Genomic DNA, 22,128 nt, shown 5'->3' on the forward strand with positions numbered 1-22,128 from the left:
TGCTCGTTTCTGCTGCACGCAACAGGTGTCATTTGCAGCCGCTAAGTCCTAGTTAATGGCAAGCAGACTTTTCTCCTGGTTCAGCTTCACCTTTCATGGACCAGATACCTTTGAAAGAGTAAGAGTACACAATAAATAGAATAATTCATGATTTTGTCATTAAAAATGAAAAGTTTCTTTTCCTCGTACTTGGGGATGTGTTTTGAGATTATACATAATGGACCGTGGATGTTCAGAAGTTTTCCAAACCTCCTCTAGCTACGTTGGGAGATGCACATAAGTCCTCCCTTGCATTTCACAGGAGAGGGGTAGCGGGGCTTTAATTATGTGCAGAGCTGGGATGATTAGCATGGATGGGGGGGCTTCAGCGCCAAGCAGAGCAGAGCGGAGCGGAGAGGGGCGCCCTCGTCTCCAGTCAAGGCAGCGCGCTCTGAGTCGACCACCCCCTCCTTTCTCCTCCTCCCCTCTCATGTAACAAACGAGCTCAACCTTGTTACTGAGGCACAGGTTAACAAGCTCTGGCACAAGTTCATTCTGATGAGCTGTAAATACGTGGAGAATCTGGGATAGCACATCTTACACGCAGTTTATTCAGAAGCAACTTTAGATTTATTATCAGAGATGTTTCAAATAAAATAAATCCTGATTTTTAGACGCTACAACATGTACGTTTATAAAAATAAACATGAAGTACATAAGAATCATTTTTGCTATTGAATGTAGATGTTTCCCAAAACATTTCTTTGTTGAGACCATATATGATCAATCCACTTAATTCCACACAAAACCGCTGCACAGCTGGAAACATTCAAAGTATTACTGTGACACAGATACATCTGACACTCATGCACATTTGTCTCAACCCAGTTCTAAACTTTCTCAATTATTCATTAATATGAAATTGTGTTTGTCTCATGTGGAACAGTGCGATTTCCTCCTGCGACACGCGAGGCATTGTTTGGCCCTTCTCCAGAGCCACCGTCACTCCTTTGCCAATTTCTCAGTTGACACATAGTGTTCAGGAATCCATCTCCCTCCTGATAGTTTGGAGAGCCCTGATTTGTCCTAATCCGGGGCCATTTGTAATACAGAAGACTGGGATGAATTATGAATCGTGTGTGACAGAGTCAAAGGAACCCAAAAGAAAATGGAGCCGGGCGAACAAATGGTTTGCTTCATGGTTGGGAAATAAAATCCTTCTTTATGGTTGCATTATCAATACATGATATGTATATTCACAGCAGAAATGAATGAGAATAAGGGAAATGTTGGAGAAAGATGGAGATGGAAGATAAAATTACTGTCTGCCGAGATGGTTTCATAAGTGTCACTGTGAAGCAGCTGGGAGGAAAATGAAGGATTTTGTAGAAAATCTCGAGGTTAGAGCAACTTCTCAGTCTTCCTCACGAGAGACCGCATGACCTTTAAAATTCAGAAACCCTTTTGAATGGATGTGAATGTTCATCAGTCTGTTTCTGAAAACTCTGTCATCCCGTACAAGACAGCTTCTAATCATAGTCTGCACTTTCTCTGAAACCTTTTATCGGAACATAAATGATGAAAAAATGTAGTTCTACCCATTATCTCTAACTAATGGGGATGGTGCCTCTCTCTAATGGTGATTGGGCGGGAGGAAGGGAAGACGCTGGACACGTCGCCACTTCATCACAGGGAAACGGAGGACAGAAAACCACACACACGCACGCACGCACGCACACACACACACACACACACACACGCTCTAACCTGAATGCTATTTTAGATAAGCTGATTAACCTAAGCCATGTTTTTGGATGTCGGAGGAAGACGGAGTACCTGGAGAGAACCCATGGATTCACATGGAGAACATGCAAACTGTGCTACCAACTGATTAAATCTAAAGATGTTACAGTTTTTTGTTACAAACAAAAAAAGAGTGTAAATAACTGCTTTAATGTGTGTCTAAGTATTTTATATATACTAGTTTTGTTACATGTATCATATACTTGCAGGTAATTCTAGTAAATTAGAAATTAATAGAATAGAAATATTCTTTATTACAGAGGGATATTGCTTATTTCTGTTTATTTGGACGATTATGAATTATTACATGAGACCAATAAAAATATATCTAATACAGAATTTTGTTTTATTTTAGCCTACACAATAATACTGAAGACCACTGACTGAAAGTTGTTTAAAAGTAAACCACAAAATGCGACAGTCATAGAAACTGACAGCATTATAGTCAAGCATACAAATGAAAAGTTGCATGGAAGGAAAAAGTTTGGTAGAAAATGGTGAACAACATGAATCTATACGTTTAACTCATTTAATTGAATCACTTCAGTGATTTTTTTTCTTTTTTTGTTTCCCCCTATTTAAACTTTCTTTATAAAAACTGGAAAAAGAGGGAAAAAATAATCTAAATCTTCCAACAAAATCATATACTGAGATGCAGCCGCCTCCTTTCTGTGATTTAAATTTCTGTGTATAAATAACCCAGAGAAATTGAGAAACATTTTGCTTCAAATCATTTTAATTATCATCCAAACTGATCAAAATCTTATTTAGTAAATCAGTTCATTTTTAGTTTTCGTTCTGAATCTGTCATAATCCAGAATACACAATGAACATTTATTCCTCTCACTTACTTTTATGTCATGTAAGTAATAACAGTGCAGATTCAGACAAAGAGCTCTGATTTTAATTGTCAGGTTTTTACACTATAGCTTTACAAATCTAAAGTGACAAAATTTCCCAGTAGCATTTTTATTTTTTTGTTGTTGTTTTTTTTGCCACGTATTAGAGCTTCAAGCTGGGTATTAATTCATACTTAATTTGGAAGCGCTCTTGCTCTGAGCTCATTCAAATCTCACAAAAGGCAGCAGAAAATCTTTAATAAAATGATCACGGATGCTAAAGACTCGCTCATAAAACAACACTCATTCATTTTAATGCCCATAAATTTCCATTCCCACTTTCTTTGTAATTGAGATTCATCTTGCAGAAACTAAATTAGTTTGAATTGTATGATTTGTAAATATATGTTAATTTCTCACTTTTCCCACCTCTTTTCTTTAGAGGTTGCAAAAGCCAAATGAAATTCAAACTTACCTGCAAGGCAGACCCAGGACATGTCTATGAATTTAGGCAAATAAAAACACTCTACTGAACAGTTTACTTTTTTTTGCACACTCAGTTATTTTTAGGTAGGCTGAGGTTTTAATTACATTGTTTAATTGCTAGAGGAAATTTAGGCTTCGAACCGATGCAGGCGTCCAATGTGTGTAAAACCTGCAAGAGGAAAACCACAGGAAAAAGGATGCCCACCACTGCTCCTTAATTTACGGAGAGATTAATAAAAGAGTTGCTAGATTTGCAGTCTGTTCTCCCTTAGGGTTGTATTAAGACTCTCAGAGAAGCAGAGTTCGTCTGTGGAGATCTGCCCCAGCGAAAGGCCGACAAACTTAAAAGGCCTGTCTTAAAAGATCACTGATCTGCTGCTGTTACTTGTCGTCCATAATTTACTTTTAGTTTCATGTAAATTAAATGTTAAAAGAGAGTCTATCGTTACAGTTTAAAACAGTATATGGTCTGGTGGATTGAGCTGCAAAAAAAATAAATAAGTAAACGGTCTCTGGATGAGGCAGATGAAGTGATGTTAAAACTCTTCTGGTTCTATATAAATTCATATAGAGATGATAGTGGAGAAGAAGTCCAGCAGCTTCAAAGACTGAGATGTCCTGTGGCTTTTACAAGTTCCAACAGCATGGGAGGAAGTTACTACTTTAATTTGCAGTTTATACAAAACCATAGAAAAGACTGCTCAAAAGCAAACACACACTATGATTTTAAGACATTTTTCAAAATCACTTGAATTACTTTTGATTGGTCAGTTCGAGAAAAATCCACCATGCGATTCTTTGGGAAGCTGCACTGCAAAAAGGGATTCTGGTAGGTGTTAATCCAATAGTTTAAATTACTTAATAGATAGTTGGAAAACAGAACTTTTTCAGATTCTTATGCATCAAAACCCATAATCAACAAACCTAACATTCACAAAATAATACTGATCACCAACACATATACATGGGAAGAGTGACATCTATCAGGTTTTTCATCTTTGCAGAATCATTCTTCTCTCTCTGAGCCTGCTGCAGCATCAGGAGAAAACCCATCCAGGCAAACTAAAATTCTCTGTCTGGTATTTGATGCCAAGGCTGTCTGACTGTGAAGCAAGTGTGCTGGTGGTATCTATCAATTTACTTCATCTTCTGTAGACACATATCGAACTTGTCTGCAAGACATATATCAAACATTGTGCAATTTATTTCTAAGAATCAAATGAGGCTTAAATCACTTCTGAAGCATCATAATTATTGTGAAATCTATTTCAAAATAGCTGAAAATTGCAGCCAGTGTTGCTCACATAAATCCCAGGGAGCACTGGGAAATGGTTAAATGGAAAGTGCTCCCAGGTTTTACAATTACATTGTCATGGAAGTAGATGTATCTTAATGTTCTTTTCTAGCCAAGAGTAGAAATGCTTTATCATGTAAAAAAAATATTTAAAGTATAATTTTCACATTCATAAATTTAGTGTTACTACTATTTTTTATTTAAATTTAACTGGCCTGTTCTCCTTGTGAATGCGTGAGTTCTCTCTGGGTACTCCAGCTCTCTCAAACTCTTTGGTATGTGTGTGTGTGTGTGTGTGCGTGTGTGTGTGTGTGTGTGGTTGGTAGGTTGTTTCTTATTTGCAAATAATGACTCAACATGCTTCACTGTATTACCAAAAACCTTAGAGATGTTTTTGTAAAACTCTGACAGACATCACTGACTTTCCTTCTGATGGATTCTTGAATTTATGGTGTTGCCTTTTATGATCTTTTGGCCGATGGCAGGTTGCATTTGTGTGGTTTTCTGATTTTACAACCAAGTAGTAATAATATATTGGTGTGGCTATTGAGACTGAACCCAAAAAAATGCAGTTCATTATTTTATGATTTAACCAGTAGAATAATGACTTTTTCACATGGGGCCTGGTTGCATTTTGTAGTTACACAAATGATCTTCCTGGTAGCTCTGGGTCCAGGGTTAAAACCCAGGCATGTCCTAAACATGCATGGTTGTTTGTCCTTTATTTAACATTCTTGTCTGGAGGCAGCTTTATTTTAGTGCGTTGCCAACCAGATTTCTATGAGTTGAAGAATATTGCATTTTAGTTTCTTCTTCATTTTAATTAGCCTGACATTGATTTAAATTACCAATAAACAAAAGCAAATATTCCATTGCACTGCATTGATGAAAAACTTAAAGTTGATCACTTTGTGGTTACTAATGACAATGCTTTTCTAATACATTTTAAAATAATTTCCACATTTTATCAGTGTATAATGGCTGTATTATTTCTTTATTACAAAATGATTACATTTTTCCATTATTTGAAGAAGACAAATGACAAAATTTTATTACAAGCACCATCTATAAATCATGATAATGAGACCATGTTCACACATTGCACTTTTGACCACCTGTTAGGGTGCAGTGTTGAATATTTTAAAGCTTTTCTCATGTTTTTCCCCTTTTCTTTGGCCCTTTGATGTTTTTGTTCCACATTCCTTCCTCCTTTCTCACCCTAACTGGAAGAGCTGCGGAATAATCCTGCAGTTTTTGCCTTTCATGTTTGAAACTTTGCATTGGATTTTAACATTTGTCTAGAAAACTCATTTTTTTCCCCTCCTTGGTGAAAGAATCATTTTTAATAATCACAGAGGACCACGATGAGTTGTGAGTCTGTGCTAACCCCACAGCACTGAGGTCTCAGGGAGACTGATTAGCATTTGGGAGACAATCCGTTACATCTTTATAATGAGACAAAAAAAACATGCGTTGGTTTCATCAAACCTTTCTTGACCCTGATGCCATATTTCTGTTTGCCCTGGGTTTGCTAAATCCTCTACTCCCCCCAACATTTAACATGACAACAAATAATGCAAGCATTTCTTATAGGTTTAATTTAATTTAAAAAAAAAAAATCCCATCTGACACTTGCAAAATTAAAAGGCTTCCATAATAATTAGAAGTCACCAAATAACCATTGGAGATAGACCCAGCTGAGATCCTGCCAGGACAAACGGGTATAGACAGGATGGATGGATGGATGGATGGATGGATGGATGGATGGATGGATGGATGGATGGATGGATGGATGGATGGATGGATGGATGGATGCAATCAGTCTCAACACATCTGTCGAGACTGATTGCAACCAAAATGTCACTTTTTCTGCAGTTCTCTAACACTGAGATTTGTTAATTTTGCTTTAACTTCAGTCAATCAATCATCATTGGAGCATGATAAGTCATTTGGCCTTTTTCTTGGTGTCTTTTCCTGACTTACGAATACTTTACCTTGCTTTTTCAACATTTTATGAAGAGGTACCAGTATTATGTTTGTACTCCAGGGAAAAAGGAGACAAAACATTCCTCCATATGCACAAGGTACAATCTGCAAAACTGAGTAAGTTAGCTTTGTCTTATGAAGGCAGGTAAGAACCGCTGGAATACAGACTGCTACAGGAGATCATTCCATGGCCACAAACATCAACAACTACAACGATGAAGAAAATTGGATCATACACCCATTTAATTTCCATTGGGAATTAATAAAGTATTTTTTTTATTAAACTAAATTGTATTAAATTAAACTAAATTTAATTGAATTTTTAAAAAAATTGCAGTAAACCAATAGCAATTTTGAAACTTCTTGAAAAACTGTGTATTTTATGACATAATTGTCTATTTTGAGATGCTTTACTCGAGATTTGGAGAACAACAGACAAATGCAGCTTAAAAAAATGAAGAATATGCTACTGGGGCCCGGATAATAAATATTTAAAATTGATAAATGGAAAAACTTTCTGTGATCTATTTAAAACTGAGTGAGTTTAAAATCCAAGTTTTAAATTGGATTTTAAAATGAATTTTAAAATTTTAAATTGAATTTAAAATCCAGGTTTTAAATTCATGTAGCTTTCTTCTACATTAGGTTATATTTTTTTATTCTTTTGTTTAACTGTCATGTGAAGTAGACTTCATTGTAAGCTTGACAGTGATTTTGATGCATCGCTACACTCCGTTCTCAAGTCTTCTGCCCTGGTGTCAGGTTTGACTCCATGATGTAGCGCTATATCTGTGATTTCTTCCTTTTTTTTATTCCCCGGACAAAAAAGGAAAAAAAAAAAGAAGAGAGAGGGAAAGATCTAAACCTTTTTCTTTTCCACTGAATTTACATCTCCTGCTCATTTCTCCCACTTTCTTATCAAGAGAATTCTAATGAAGGGCAGAGTCTGAGATCTACAGGGATCCGAGAGGACCTGAAGACAGGAGAGAATGCAGCCACTGATGGTAAGAAATTTCCATAAAAGTACAATCAGGTTGGAATTTTAAAAGTGAATGTTTAAGTAGTCTAAGAGATGGGCTTTGATTCGCACTCTGATCAAACCCGAGACATCTCATTCTGAGAATAATGATTCTCCCCCCCCCCCTTTAATTTTTCTCTGTTTCTGTCTCATCTGTGAGCTTACAGGTAGAGCAAAACCCAGTGGTATTGTTCTCCCTCCAGTGGTAGAGCACATGAGCCTTTCTTCTGCCGGATCAGACATGGCCAAAAAGAATGGCAAATGCAGATGTGCAACGTTATTAAAGGTTGGCAACACAGTGGAAATCTAGGCCCAGCCTGCTGAATACATTTGCTCTTCCTGCCGACACTGAATTGCAAGAAAATAAATGTTTATTTTATACGTGGTCATTTGAAATGTAAAGAAAACTGTGTTATTTGTGGATTTGTTTGTCTTGACTGGATTGTTGACTCAAATAATGGACAATAAAGGACAGAGATGGAAAAAGTGTGTGTGTTTGAATAAGTGCCACAGGATTAACAACCTTCATAACACATGTATAGGCAAAAACTATAAATGGATATTACTTTTCTGCTACACTACAGCTTACTAATTTGGCCATAATTAAAAAGTTTAAGTAGGGATTTGAAGATGTTTTACTGTTTTTGGCAGAACGTTGCACAATCAGTCTCAAAGGTTTACCATTTTCCTTTAAAATCAATTTAATATCAAGTCACACCTGAAGCAAATTAATTAGAGAAACCATGCCATTTGACCATGGCACAGTTCTCGTGTTAGAGGAAGCAGCTACGTTTCCATTACAAATGTATTGTCGAAATTATCCTGCTGAAAACACTGTGGTGTTTCTATTAAATAAGAAATGCGATTAAAATCACATGTGAATAAATAAGTTCACATGATGAGTCATTAAAAAAACATGATCCTCCTTCCACTTCCTGTCATCTTCTTTGTCTTTGTCGCCAGTAGCAGCATCCATTTGTTGATCACGTGACTCGTGATGCAAAAAAAGTGCTTCACTTGCAGTTTTTCAAAACATACTTATTAAGACCACCTTTATCTGAGAAAAAAACAAACGTTTTTATCAAAAAGCTTGAGTTTTTTTTAAATTGCACAAATTAAACACCCAGCTACTGCCATCTGATTTGCTGTTATATTATTTGAGACAACAAATAACCCAACAAGTGTACCTAAAAAAGTGGGTGGTGATTGTAATGTCACTTCTGGTTGGGGAAAACATAGAAGGTTCTCAGATTTAGCTGGAACATGTTGCTAGTTGTCTGGGATTCCCTTTATGACCCAGTTTCGGAAAGGCAGAATGCAGTGGATGGAGGTCATGATATTTTACTCTCAAAACGTCTCTAATGTGAATAAATGTTACTCTAAATCAGTATTTTGCTTTCACTTTCTTCTACTTTCATTTTGGCATTACTAATAACTTCACATTTAGTTTGTCTTATAAGAGACATAGAAAGTTTAGGATGTCAAGAGATCCAGATGAAACACTTTTTACCAGAGGAGAGTTGATAGAGTAAAGGAAACTTTTTAAACTAGGCATAAAATTCGCTGTGCACACTGTTTATGTCTGTACATATTTGGCTTCCAATATGGCCTGTCAGACATGCATGTTATTGCTCCAAGCTGTTATTCTTTCATAGTCCTTTTTCGTGGGAGAGAAAGTTCTCGGCCAATTATTTCTGGTCAGATGCAGAGATGCAGAATGACTAGAAGCATCAGGTTATTTTTTTCCAGATGATGCCTAAGGTAAGGGGAGAATGGCCAGAGGCTACAGTAGCCCTCTGGGGACAGAGAGGGCTTATAAACTATAAAACTGACATCTCTCAACCATTACTTTACCTAAGTAAAGCTTTAAAAACCTTGACAGTCCTCTCTATGTTTTCCCAACTTGTACATATTTAGCATTAAATGAATTTGAACTCACTCCTGCAGTATCGATTATGCATAATCTTGCTATCCAACGATCAAATAAAAGTGCTAAAAACTCTGTGCACTTCCTCATTTGGAACCATTCATATATTTTTTATTACACCTTCTGCTACTTTACATGGAGTGACTTTCCAATAAACTTTTAGGACAAACAAATGTATTTCTATCAATCAAAGCTTCCTGCACAAACCATTCTTTACATGTGATAATCAAAGTAAGGCAAGCCAGACCTAGCTGCAGTTTTTTGCTGCATCAACTTTGATATAATACAAGAGCATAAAAAGCCACTCTTATTGCCACTATGCGAGTCCCCAGGCTCTCCTGTACCTAAAAGCCTTGCAGGATGCCTCCAGAAACGTTCCCGCAGTCACAGGGATGCCAGTCACTACTCCTTCTCACAAGGTCAACGTGTCTGAATGCTGTCACCTCCACTTAGAGGCAAGGGAAACTCCCTGTAGCTTCCCTCTAACCCTAGCACAGACATCTTTGTGTTTGTTATAAATATAGCAGACATTTATTCAAACACCCAAAGATAAACTGTATCTTGCCTTATATTTGCTTGGTTGCTATGTATCAGAGAGAAACCAATCGTTTGAATTGTTTTGCAGCCTTTTTTTAACAACAGGTCACTTGATCGACACAGTTTTGAAATACACTTAGCATAGGTAGGACTGGGAAAAGCTTGAAATAAATCATCCTGCATTAGACCGGGAGCCAAAGAACCAAAGCCAGCACAGATGTTATGCGATCGCGTTTTCTTGTAGCTGTTAGAAGATGAGTGACAGATTATTGACTTACCTGTAGAATGGAGAACAAATCTAAACCCTTGAATAAAGAATTATAGTAATCTACATGTGTCATAATAAAAGCATTAACAATTTTTTTGAAAGCCTTTAGATAATAAATAGGACTTTACTTTAGCTAAAAGTGGTCAATAGAACAATATATTTGGACAACTGAACTGATTTGTTTGTCAAATTTAAGGGAGGTGTTACTGACTGAGAGAAACTCAGGAGCCAGCAGTACTATCAATGTTATCAAAGTGGTTATTCTCAGAGATGCCAGCAAGGAGAAAATTAAAAGTTACACAGTTGGTAGGCCAGAGCATTCTCTGTAAAACAAATGAAACAATCTTGCTTAAATACACTTCCCATGCATGTAGATATTTAGCAACCCTGCAGAAACACCTAGAAATGCTGGTTCCTTATCTTTACAGAAAGCCCTAGTCTCAAACAGGAAATGGACTTATGATCTAAGTTCCCCTACATACTATAATGCTGCATTGTGTAAGTTTCACTTCAACTGTCAATGTCATGTTATTCTAAAACCAAAATATGTCTAGAAATATAAGGTCAAAGGGCAACAAATGAGCAAATGACAAATGAAATCAATGTAATCAATATATTACAATTTTTACAGTGGTTCTGGTGTATTTAAGGTGATGCATTGTAGATAAGTCAGCATTGAAGAATGTGTACAGGTCTATTAAGGAAACCCAGAAGCTGGTATTTTGGGGATTGACTGGAATGTTGCAAAGCCGTTGACACGCATCTCCTCTATCGCCTGGAAAGCACAACACTGTATGAAGTTAGCAACTTTTCTGTTGTTTTAAGACATTATTCTCTGTGTTACGTGCAGCTAGAGTGAACACTGTACTGGTGATCAGTGAAAGGTCTGTGGATTTTTAAGTTAAAGAAAGATACACAAACAAAGAAGTAAGGTACACAGCTCTGCCATCTTACTACTACACTGTTTTAAAGCTTTGTGTAACAGGCACTGTTGACGATGCATGTTTGGTTCCCCAAACAGGTGGAAACAGGCATCTGCTGTCAAAGCATTGAAGTTTGAAGACAAACTATTCAGCAGCAATGGAAAAAGATCTGTTTGGTGTCTGAAGGTGTTCTTTTCAATTTCTTGACTCCTGTTGGCTGGCAAATGTCTGGTTTTGCTTATCTTCACTTAATATTATCTCCCCTCACCTGGTCCATATTCGATAGCGATCTGACTCCTTGGTCATTTAGTCCTACAGCGTATATATTCAATACTGGTCTAATCTTACTCAATTAATCTTCATTAATTAATTAATTAGCTAATTAATTATTATTAAGCTTAGTCTTATCTAACAATCTGTCCCATGTAACATAGTTGTTGTCAGTCGAGGGTTACCTTGTTTTCCCTGTTTGTCAAAATAGTAAATACTAAGCATTATCTGTAATTACTACTAAATTTGACTGTAATGAAATACTTTTGATATTAATTTTGCTCATAACAGATTAAATGGGAATGTGTTGAATCTCTTTACCTTCATGAAAATGAACTTTTTTTTTTCCTTAGGATGCACAGAGCTCATAACAAATTATGTTTCAGAGAAATAGATGAATGGCAAAGAGAGGTTGTTAGCCAGGAAGTCCTCCAATGTTTAATGTTGTACAGACAGAAACAGTGTGTTTTCTAAATGTGTTGCAATGTTTTTGTTTACCTTTTTGCCATTTAGACAGGGGGGGGAAAGTATTTTAAAGTTTCACTTCTGTCTGTGAAGTTATTTTTGTTTCTTTGCCTCCAACCAGCTCGAGGAAAATAAAATAAAATGTCCGATCTGTTTCTTATTTTATAACACAATATAAACTGAACAACGCAAGCAAACTATCAAAACGCATACACAACCATTCCTAATCAAAAAAAGATGAGTTGGTCAGTACACACGTCTCTTTGCTTCAGAAAAACTTCCCTCAGTGACTTGGACTGCAGCCTGCCTAGGCCACAAGAAAGCCCCTGGAGGCCCACATTTACGTCACCTGTCTATCTGTCACTCTTTTTTCCCCTCCGACTCGGAGGCTCACTTTATTGTCTCTGTCAGTTGTGAGCCGGCGGTTTGCTTCCACTCACTGTCACCCCTCTGTCAGGCCCTGACCGATAAAGCGCGCTCCAGCGCCAATCTCCTTTCTTCAGCTCCGTTGGCTGTTCCTGGACTCCATTCCACCACTAATTAGCTCTTCAGAGATTTCTTTTCATGGAAGCTGGAGGTTGGTGGTGGGGTGTTGGGGGCTTGGCGGGTGAGGTGGGGTAAGAAGAGAGACACAAGAACGATGAGCAGTGGAGCCAGTCGTGTTGGATGCTGTGCTCCAATGACAAGGCACTGACACATGAATCTCACAGGGAGGATGGATAGATGGGTGGATGGATAGATGGGTGGATGGATAGATGGGTGGATGCTCAGACATCCAAGCAAGTGTTTCACTAATGTCCTGCGTCTGTCAGGCCAGTGTGACCACTGCAGCTCTTCAGGTGATTATCATGTTGGCAGGGGTTTCTACATGAAAACACCCCTGTTTCTTTGTCTTCAGGTGTGTAAATATTGTGCTAGTGGAATATGAAAGTAGTGCAACTATAAGGTACAAAAACATAGGGAAAAAGATCAAGAGTGGGTCTCACATCAAGGAGGACCCTGAGGATGTCTTTGTTGTCAACTTCAGAAGGGGGAAGAGAGTAGCAGAGGAGGAAACTGGCAGAAGGGGGAAAGATGCCAGAGAGAGCTCAAAGGATTCGGTCTGGGCAAGGTGATCGGTATTCCTCGGCAGTCTGCCTTCTGGCTCAGATCAGTGGGAGTAAGCTGGCAGCCAAGCCAGAGGGCATAACAGCACAAACACACCTTCAGCAATACACTGCTAGAGGCACGGCTTCACAATCTGCAGAGGCGGGAGTTGGAGGCAGAGACACGAGGAAGAGCAGGAGAAAATAAACATGCTGTAATTACCTTCAGATCATCAACTGCTGACATCTTTTGTAAATATGTGGATGTGTAGAAAAGCGTCGGTTTATCACCCATCAGTGAGTCAAAGCAATAGTTCATCTTATGACAAACGGCCATGCAATGGCAGCGAGGAGGCAACCAGACAGTCAAGCTCTTCCTCAGGCCATTGATGTCACATCTTCTCACATCATCACCTCAGACTTTGGATAAGATCCAAAGCAATTCGCAGCGTCTGCTATGTGTTGAGATGCTTCCGGCTCTTCCAGGACATTTTTCTGCCACCTTGCTGCGACACAGGCCTTACACACTCCTAGCATTAGATACCAAAATAGTGCCAGTCAATGGTGTTTCTGCTCTGACTAACAGTCTAAACAGGTACCTGATGGGTGGGCAGAACCAGGAAGGTCCTGCCAATGAAAAACTCTTGCGCACACACACACAAAATGATGTGACAGGTACCAGATGTTCTGGCAAGGGCCAGCTGCCTCTCTTAGTGATCACCTCCCACACACACACACTTGTATGCACATTACATTTGGATGTAAGGTGTGTTTCCATGCAGAAGATGTTCCAAACAGCTGTGAACTACAACACAGAGCCATGGCATTATGCTAAAATCCACAAATTATTCATTTTTTGCATTTATCAATCAAAAAATTAGGCAAAAAAAAGTATACTTGTCTTTTTTTTTTTAATAACACCCTTAGAAAGAGAATAGAACTTTATCTGAAAGTCAAAAACCACCCAGCTTTTTCTTGACAATAAATTAATGTTTTTTGGTGTCTGGAAAATGAATCTTATGAATATAGCATCACAAATCAGCAGGCACACCCCCTCATCAAGCAACTCCAGTGAAACCTAGTCCCTTACCTAGTTATCCCAGCAGAGAGACGCCCATCACCTAGCAACCCAAGCTGAGCTCCAGCACGTTTTGTCAGCTGGTCTTACTGTTATATGTGCTTTATAGTGGCTGCTGGAAAAAACAAGTGTTTTGTCATTGACTTACCATCCAGAAACCACTTGCTGCATTTTTGTTGGTTTTACAGGAGGCTCCACTTCTGCTTTTCAAAGATGTATGGTTGTATGGTTAAAAATGTAACTGTGTTTTTATATTGATATAGAGTCAATTTGATTAGGTGTTCAAAATCTAAATTGCATAAGTTGGTCAAACCTGAAGTGGATTATTCTTCACCCCCTTGGAGCTAATAAAAATATAACATTTAAGATTATTAGAATATTTCACTAGCCCAATATAAACATGTTTTAATATAGAAATATTGAATTACGGAAAAGTATGTTTAGTACCTGCTTAACTGATATTGTTTCCAAAGGGTATTTTTGATGGACAAGCAGATAAAAATTCCAGTAAAACCAACACAGAACCTTTAGTTACTGTAGACTCGTCTCTGCTGAAATGTATGTCATTTAAAACGTTAAAGCATTTTAAATGACTCTGTAAGTTAATGCATTAAATGTTTGTACAGTTTTCACTGTAGCTTCATACTCTGTTTTACGTCCTACACTGAAATCTGAGATAGAGCTGGTAGCCACAGAATATGCAGGAAAAAGACTAATTTCCTTTTGTTTTCATGATTTCAACACAACACAATATCAGCTTTTTACAGGGAAACAAAAGATAAATATCTGTTTTATGCCCTTCATGAAGATGTAGAAAATCAGCCAATGGTGACTCTTGGCTAGATCTGCGGGTATTTGTTAAGAATACTGTTGAAAAAAAAAACCTTTTTAGCGAGGTTGTTGCAGATTATTATTTTGCTGCCAGCATATCGGGGTTAATATAAGCGCAAACATATGAGCTAAAGTATTTGTGTAGAGAGTGAAGCTATGATTTTAGACAAATGTGAAGATTAAATTCTTAGAAGAACTACTAAATCTACACGTTCATTATTCATCCCAAATGTGATTCCAAAGTCAAGAGACCTTGAGTTTCATTTGGAACCATCGAGTAGAAAAACCAATTTAGGAGCTATGAATACATTTTTTAAGCCCTTAAATCCAATAGACCTTTAATGATGAATATTCTTCATTATTATTCTATATCTCTGATAATGTGGTGTTGTAGTTAATCAATACACAACCAACCTGAACCTTCAGAAATGTCCGTGGAGACTCTCAAGAAGATTGCTCTTCAAGGCTGTGGTATCATCTGATGCATTCTCGGATCACATTGCCATTCTGCTGGTGCTTTCCAACCTCATGAGATCATAACTAACCTCTATCCTGCAAACTGAGAAAAAGACAAGCCCTTGCTATTTTAATTCATTAAGTAGAATCTGAATGTGCGCTTTTCCTGCAACGAAAAACCCTTAAATTTCCTTCAGCACAAGGTCAACGCATTCGTGTGACCAGAGATGGAAATAAATAAATAACTGCAAGAAACAATTAGCAATGCATCAATAGTCAGATCAATAGTGATGTTGGTAATTATCACTTTTGGGATAGGGGAGATGGCCTTTCCTTATTGATGCGCTCTAATTCACGGGTATAACCTCAGGGCCCGCAGAATAAATCAAAACACATCAAGGTAAACCACATTCCCAATTCCTTTATGGCAGAAGTGAATTAATGTTGCCCTGTAACTTAAAATATTAAAATAGTAACTCAGGTTGTATGAAACTGGTATAAAAGTGCAGTAGTGGCCATGAAAGGTTAGTTTTCTGTTTTAACATCAGTGTTGATTAGGTCTTTGGGGTACAAACACAGACTTCTGATTTAACAATAAGAAAAAATATTTAAAATTTAGCTTAATTATTTTTTATTTATTAGCTTAGATCAATTATCTTCTCTTGAAAAAAAGATACACTTTAGATATTTAATCACATTTAGTAAAGCTTATGTTTTTTAAAACTTTCTCATTAAGTTGTGAAACACATTATGTTGATTAATTACACACAGACCGTTTTCCAACTTTTATTTCTGCTAATTATGATGATTTTTCCCTTACAGCTATTGCCATCTACCGTTCTACGCATCGCTCGATAAATATGTGTGTGTTTGTAAGAGAAAATGTATGAATGTATCTACTAGAGATGTGCTGATCAGGTTTTTTCCTGCCGATTCCGATCACCCATGAGGGCCGATCACCGATACCGATCACATAATTATTTTTATTTTTTTTTTATCATAAGCACTACTGGTTACATTATGTGGAAAAAGGAACCATGAATTCACCTTAATTTAGACAAAAACTTGTTTTTAATAACGTTTTCCAAGAAAAAAACAAAACAGGCATTGTGCAAAAAAAGAAGTTTTTTTCAAAATTGCATGTTTCCATTAAGCAAATTTATTTTCGAAATGTCAAATTGCGCAACAATTGTCAATGGAAATGCATCTATTGACTGTCTATGTGCAGATATTTAGTGAGATATCAAAACACTAAGTAGCTTTCTTAACTGAGTAAGCACCTGTCACATTGTTTAGGTTTGAGGTCCTCGTAATAGCAACAACTACCAACACTTCGGAGAAGTTTGAAAAGCTACATACAGGTGAATGAAGGGTCCCTCCAGTTACATTGGAGAAAATCATGGAGGAGATTCCAGGAAGGAATATTGAGGCGAGTCTGCCTGAAAACAGGGAGCCACAGCATTGATATCAAGGAACAGAGACATTTTTGGAAAATGGTTGAAAAGCCTAGAAAAGCAGAAAGAGAAGTAGTTGCCGGGATCATAATTCTGTTACCAGAACAATCTGGCAGCTGCTGCAATTAGTCTGCTCCTCTTTAAGCTCCTCCTGATTGGACCTGATGAGCTCCAGCTGTGAGAACACACCTGCTGGCCACACCTTGCAAACCAGGCCGTAGACACACACTCGCACACCAAACTGCACACAGTCCCGTGGTTGTGACAACACCATGTTGGAGAGCAGCAGGCTGTCCTGCAGAAACTCCTGTTGGGACAACATACAGTAGGGTTTATTATACCCGTTTCCACACTGTCTGTGGGATTGCAATCAAAAATGTTACAATCACATTAATGTGCAAAAAAGGTGGAAAGAAAGACGGGATAGACAACATTAACTCAAAGATCTAGAACATGTCAAAAGATATGCTAGGTTAAAGATGACCGCTTTGTTTCACATTTGCAAAAACTGTCTGCAGCAGCTGAGTTCAGTCAGCAGAGAGTCGGCACAAAAATCTGTCAGATGAAGTCTGGAGTCTGCAGGTGTGAGAGGAAACTGACTTAATTCACAGCCAGACAAACAGATGGCATTTCTAATAAATCCTTAATGTTTATTATATAATTTGTATTGTTGTCTGATAAGATATTCTATTTTTTATTAAAGGCATCCTTCAGAGTCATTTCAGAAACCACTACCAGCCTCACAACTCCACACAAATAAACATTTTTTTTAAACTCTCAACAGGATATAACAAAAAAATCCAGCCAACACTATCCAAGTCATATTCACTTGTAGAATAAATTTAAAGTTTTTTTCAATAGGATCTCTTTCATTTTATTGGAATTGAGACAGAAGTACTTTAATTCTTAGAAACAATTCAAATTATCGCCTCCTGAAGGTATGCTTCTTGTTTCCAATTGTTGCCCTTCTTTAAGTTTCCACAAGAGCTTTTAAAGTTTTCTGTAAAACTTTGAAAGTCAAGGTGCGTCCCCAGATTTACAGCAAAGAAATGGCAAGAATTAATCTGACTTGGCCTCTGCTTTGCTCTTTCTGAGAAATAATGAGAATCTATTGTGATATTTAAACATAATGTCTCTTCTCTGACTTTAGCTGAAATAGGTTGTGGAAAATGTCACCATCTACCAAAGTTTTCTGCCTTTTTTGCATTGGGAAAGAAGTGAAGGAATCAGACTTACAAACGGAAAACAACTCAGTCGTTATGTTTTGAAACTGCAGTGAAGTGACAGGGGTTGTTTGTGATTGTTTGTTGGTCTATAATCACAGGTGATGTTTAGTTTTGATCTGAGCTAAAAGCTGAACTCTCCTAAGAACCAAACTCTCCACAGACATGATGGAGAAAAATGCTTCTGGTTCTTCTGAGCCTGAAGGCCCTTCTTTATTAATAATGCAGGCATGACCAAGCTGATTAACAGAGAAAACCAGTTTTTAGGACTAAGACCCAGCAGAAATCACACAAGTTCAGTCCGCTCTGTGTGTGGTGATTTAACATTTCTTTTTTTCTTACTGCTGACACAATTGCTTTGCTTTCTGCAGGAACTTTGCCGTTTTGGATGTTTTGCTGCATAAAATGAGCAATGAGAGAGAAGCAAACACGCAGATGCAACTGTAAAACACAGACTCAGTTAAGGACTGACACCATGTTATACGTAAATACGCATCTTTGTTTGTATGCACATAGATGGATATCTTTCCAATGTCTGATGATTTGAGGTATCTTTGATACCTCAAATCGTGAGGTCCTGTTGACCTCACGATTCATCGTATTTTCTCAAATAAGGTTCAGCATCAAAGTCCTTGTTTATTGCTCATATACAATCAAAGAAAAGATTTTCACCAGCCAAAATGATCAAAACGCAGCACTTGAACTATATCACTCTGTATTTAATTAATCCATATTAAAAAGATTATAAAAACTCTATCTGCACCATCTTGGAGGTGTTTTAATTCTTGAAATTCCTGCTGATGAAAAAATGCAACGCTCCTTCCTAGAATTAACAAACACATGTACTAATTTTCTGCATCACTCTGGGATCTGATTTTGGTGACACTTTGAAAGAAGGTTGCCCTGTAAAACCTGTTTGAAATAAGACTAAGTACACTATTCTGCAAGTATAACATTCACACCTTGCTCATGATGCATTTAGTGCTGTCATAAACAACTGTGTGAAGCAAAAAAAAAAAAATAAATAAATGAAAATGAAACATGCGATCAAGAGGGATTGGAAAACACTGCTGGGCTCCAGCTAAACAGTGAGAAGTGTTCTGTTAGGGAAAATGCTGGCCATCTGAGCCCTCATGAATAAAATGTTCTCCGGCTACAATAATTTAAACTTGTGAATAGTTTTCGCTGTTTCTCAGTAGAATAGACAGGACTTTGAGATTGTATAAATTGATGTTTAAGCTCATGTAAAATTCTGTCGTCCAGTTGGTGTTTCTGAATGTATTCACTAGAGGGAGCAATCACTTCACTTTCTTCTGTGAGAGAACAGGAGCAAAGCAAAGTGCCCCGAAGAGTTATGGCGTATTTTTGAAAAAGGAATAAATAAATAAAGTCCGTCAGAAATTTACAAATCCACCTTTCACCCGGCTGAAAAGCAGAAAACATTCAATCTTTTCTCGGGTTTTAGACGCAACCGTTTCTTCGGCAACAAATTGCTCGTCTTTGAGAGTTTAGAAACTTCATATTGGACGCTGAACATTCAGATGAAGCAATGTTTTCACCAAACCTCATCCACTCAACAGCTGTGCCTCCCAAAGATCGTTTAGCAAAGGGAGCACCGATCAATACTGCATGCTTGTCTTTTTTAATCAGTTGATTCAGCGGTTTGTCTAAAAGCTGTGATGCCGATGATTACCGGATAGATTAATGAATCATAAAAAGACACTTTAGAAGTGTCTCCACTCAGGAACACATCCAGTAATCTACAGAGAAATCCCTAATACATTTTTCACTTTTCTCTGAATAATTAGACATATTGATGAATATTAACAATTAAGTCTTTCAAATGTCTCATTTTATCTACTGCCAGATAAAGACTGGGGTTCTTAGTGAGTGAATTCCTGAGTTGCTCCTTGCAGAAACATCTAAGATCCACCCAGAAGTCTGTGCTCCGTTTGCTCCAACCGTGTTGCTCTTGGCTTCCTACCCACTCTCCATGCACACATCCCTCATCCCTGCCACTTTTCCCCCTTTCCCCTCTCAGTCTCCCCCCTCCATGATTTTTTATTTATTTATTTTTTTACTTTTTACTTGTTTGATATATTTCTTTCCTCCCTACCACCACAATATTCAAAGACTTATACAATATACATGTTCCATCTGGTCAAACTTGGTGAACTTAAATATACCTGTCAAGTGCAACTTTAAAGTTTCCCCCTCGAAACCTCTGCTGGGTCTCGCCCAATCCACCAAGGCTTTAATTAAAAAGCAGCCCCAGTTCCAGGATGTGCTTCTAAATGAGGGAGTTTGCGCTGGCAGACGAGTAGCTGGGGTCTTGCAGTGGGACCCGAGCTTGTGGCTTTCATCACTTCCACTCCACGGCTCTGAAGTTCCGGAGAGGCATCTGTCTGACTTGAATTGGAGAGATGGAGAGATGAGCTGCAAGAGAAGTGTAGAGAGAGAGAGGGAAGAAATTGAGGGAGCAGGATGGAGAGGTGGAGGCAGAGGGGGGCTGAAGGCGAAGAGGGGGCAGATACCATGCTTTTGTTCTGACTCTAAGGAAGAAGAGTGCAGCAATAGAGACTTTTCTCCTCTTTTTAGCTTTTATGCAAAGAGTTTGACAAACTGGTTTGTTAGATATGATAACTGCAGTTTAATTCCTCCATATTTTTTTTATCAATATTTAAGGTTATTACCTCTTTTATTGCTTCTAAAAGGCCAAATATGGCTTTTCAGTCTATTCAAAAAATTTGAGCGTAGATTCACAAGTCCCTTCATTAATCTTAAAAACTTAAAATGTGTGTTAAATTATGGAAGATATCTGTATTTTTAGCAAATAATTACATAATCATTGTCATCCTTCCTGTACGGCTAAATAGGTTGCAGTCTATTTCAGTGCAAAACTCAGTGACGTGCGGTCAGGGGAGGCAGGTGAGGCAGAGCCTCACCTGTCATCATGGAAAAATAACATATAATAATAAAATCATTTATAAAGATATTTTCACCCTGTGGTTTGTACTATAAAGTACCTATTTTTCATTTAATTTAACTAAATCTGATTATTTTTTTCTCCAAAATCGCTGAATTTTTGCATTTTCCCATTGAAATGCTTGGAAGCGAAGCCGGTGAGGCAGCAGCGAGCTGAGCCTCACCTGGGATTGCGCAACCTCTCGCTAACTGCACCGGTTGCCATTCTATGAGAGCATGCTCCTCCTGCCTGTACGTCGCCAATAAAATGGTTAAAAACATTTAATGTATGAACTGATTTTCCATAATTTAGCTTATGTATTTAATGTACTGTGTTTTTATTGTCACTAACTGTGTGTATCGTGTTTCGTGTGCTGAGGAGCGATCAGAAACGGCAGAGAACAGATTCAAGGTGAGGCAGGCAGTTCTCGTGCCTCATCACTGGGGGCGCTCAAGATCCCAGACATTGTGACTCCACAACTGCAGAGTAAGAGACGGTAACAGCTAGCTAGCCATACGGTAGCTACGCTGATACAGAGAACGAGAAAGACGTGGTTTTGAGTTGTACTTTAACGGTTTCTCCCTTTGCTGTTAAGCACAGCACGAAATTAATAACATCTACATGTCTAAGTTTGATTGAGAAAACGGAATTATTCTGCGGCGGCGGCGCGGCTTAGCATCACATGTTAAAGAATAGTCTTTTTGCCCTCGTGCATTGTACACATGCGCAAAATTTCCTTAAGTAAATAACATGCAGGGGTCTAGATTTGCAAATCCGATTAGAATTAAGTCGGTGCCTCACCAGCTATGAACGTCACTTCACGTCACTGGCAAAACTAATAAACATTAATAAATTAATATGACATAAAATGAGGATTTTCAGTTCTGACACAACCAAAATAAAAAAGACACAGGGTTAGATGCGTTGTGCATTTAAATATACACAGAACAATTTACTAATAAGATGTTCATTCAAGAGGAAGAGCTCTTGCTGCAAAATCTGACTCTTTGGAATTAGTTGAGTTTCCTTGGTTGGAAAACCTTCATCAATTAGAATAATAGATTTAATAATCAGGTTTTAACTTGAATGTATTTAGTTGACTTTAAATCGGGATTGAAATGACCATCTGTCTGTAAATAAACTGCATCTGTTTGTTTTCTGATCTGCCGATCTGTTTTGAATTGACAATAAACTGAATTAACTTGGAATTAAATGAAACACAACAAAAATTCACTACAATT

At 37.7% G+C, this 22,128-nt stretch overlaps 1 long non-coding RNA gene across 1 annotated transcript in view; it reads left to right on the forward strand.

Annotated features, from left to right (window-relative positions):
* Nucleotides 1-21,668, forward strand: part of LOC107837305 (uncharacterized) — a 23,437-nt gene extending 1,769 nt beyond the window's left edge. The window contains exons 2-3 of the long non-coding RNA XR_001663321.1: nucleotides 10,802-10,805; nucleotides 21,287-21,668. This is a non-coding gene — a long non-coding RNA (uncharacterized LOC107837305). The remainder of the gene's footprint in view (nucleotides 1-10,801; nucleotides 10,806-21,286) is intronic.
* The last annotated feature ends 460 nt before the right edge of the window (nucleotides 21,669-22,128 follow it).

Source organism: Poecilia formosa, unplaced genomic scaffold (genome assembly GCF_000485575.1).
Source record: "Poecilia formosa unplaced genomic scaffold, Poecilia_formosa-5.1.2 Scaffold132, whole genome shotgun sequence".
In the NCBI taxonomy this organism is placed as follows: domain Eukaryota; kingdom Metazoa; phylum Chordata; class Actinopteri; order Cyprinodontiformes; family Poeciliidae; genus Poecilia; species Poecilia formosa.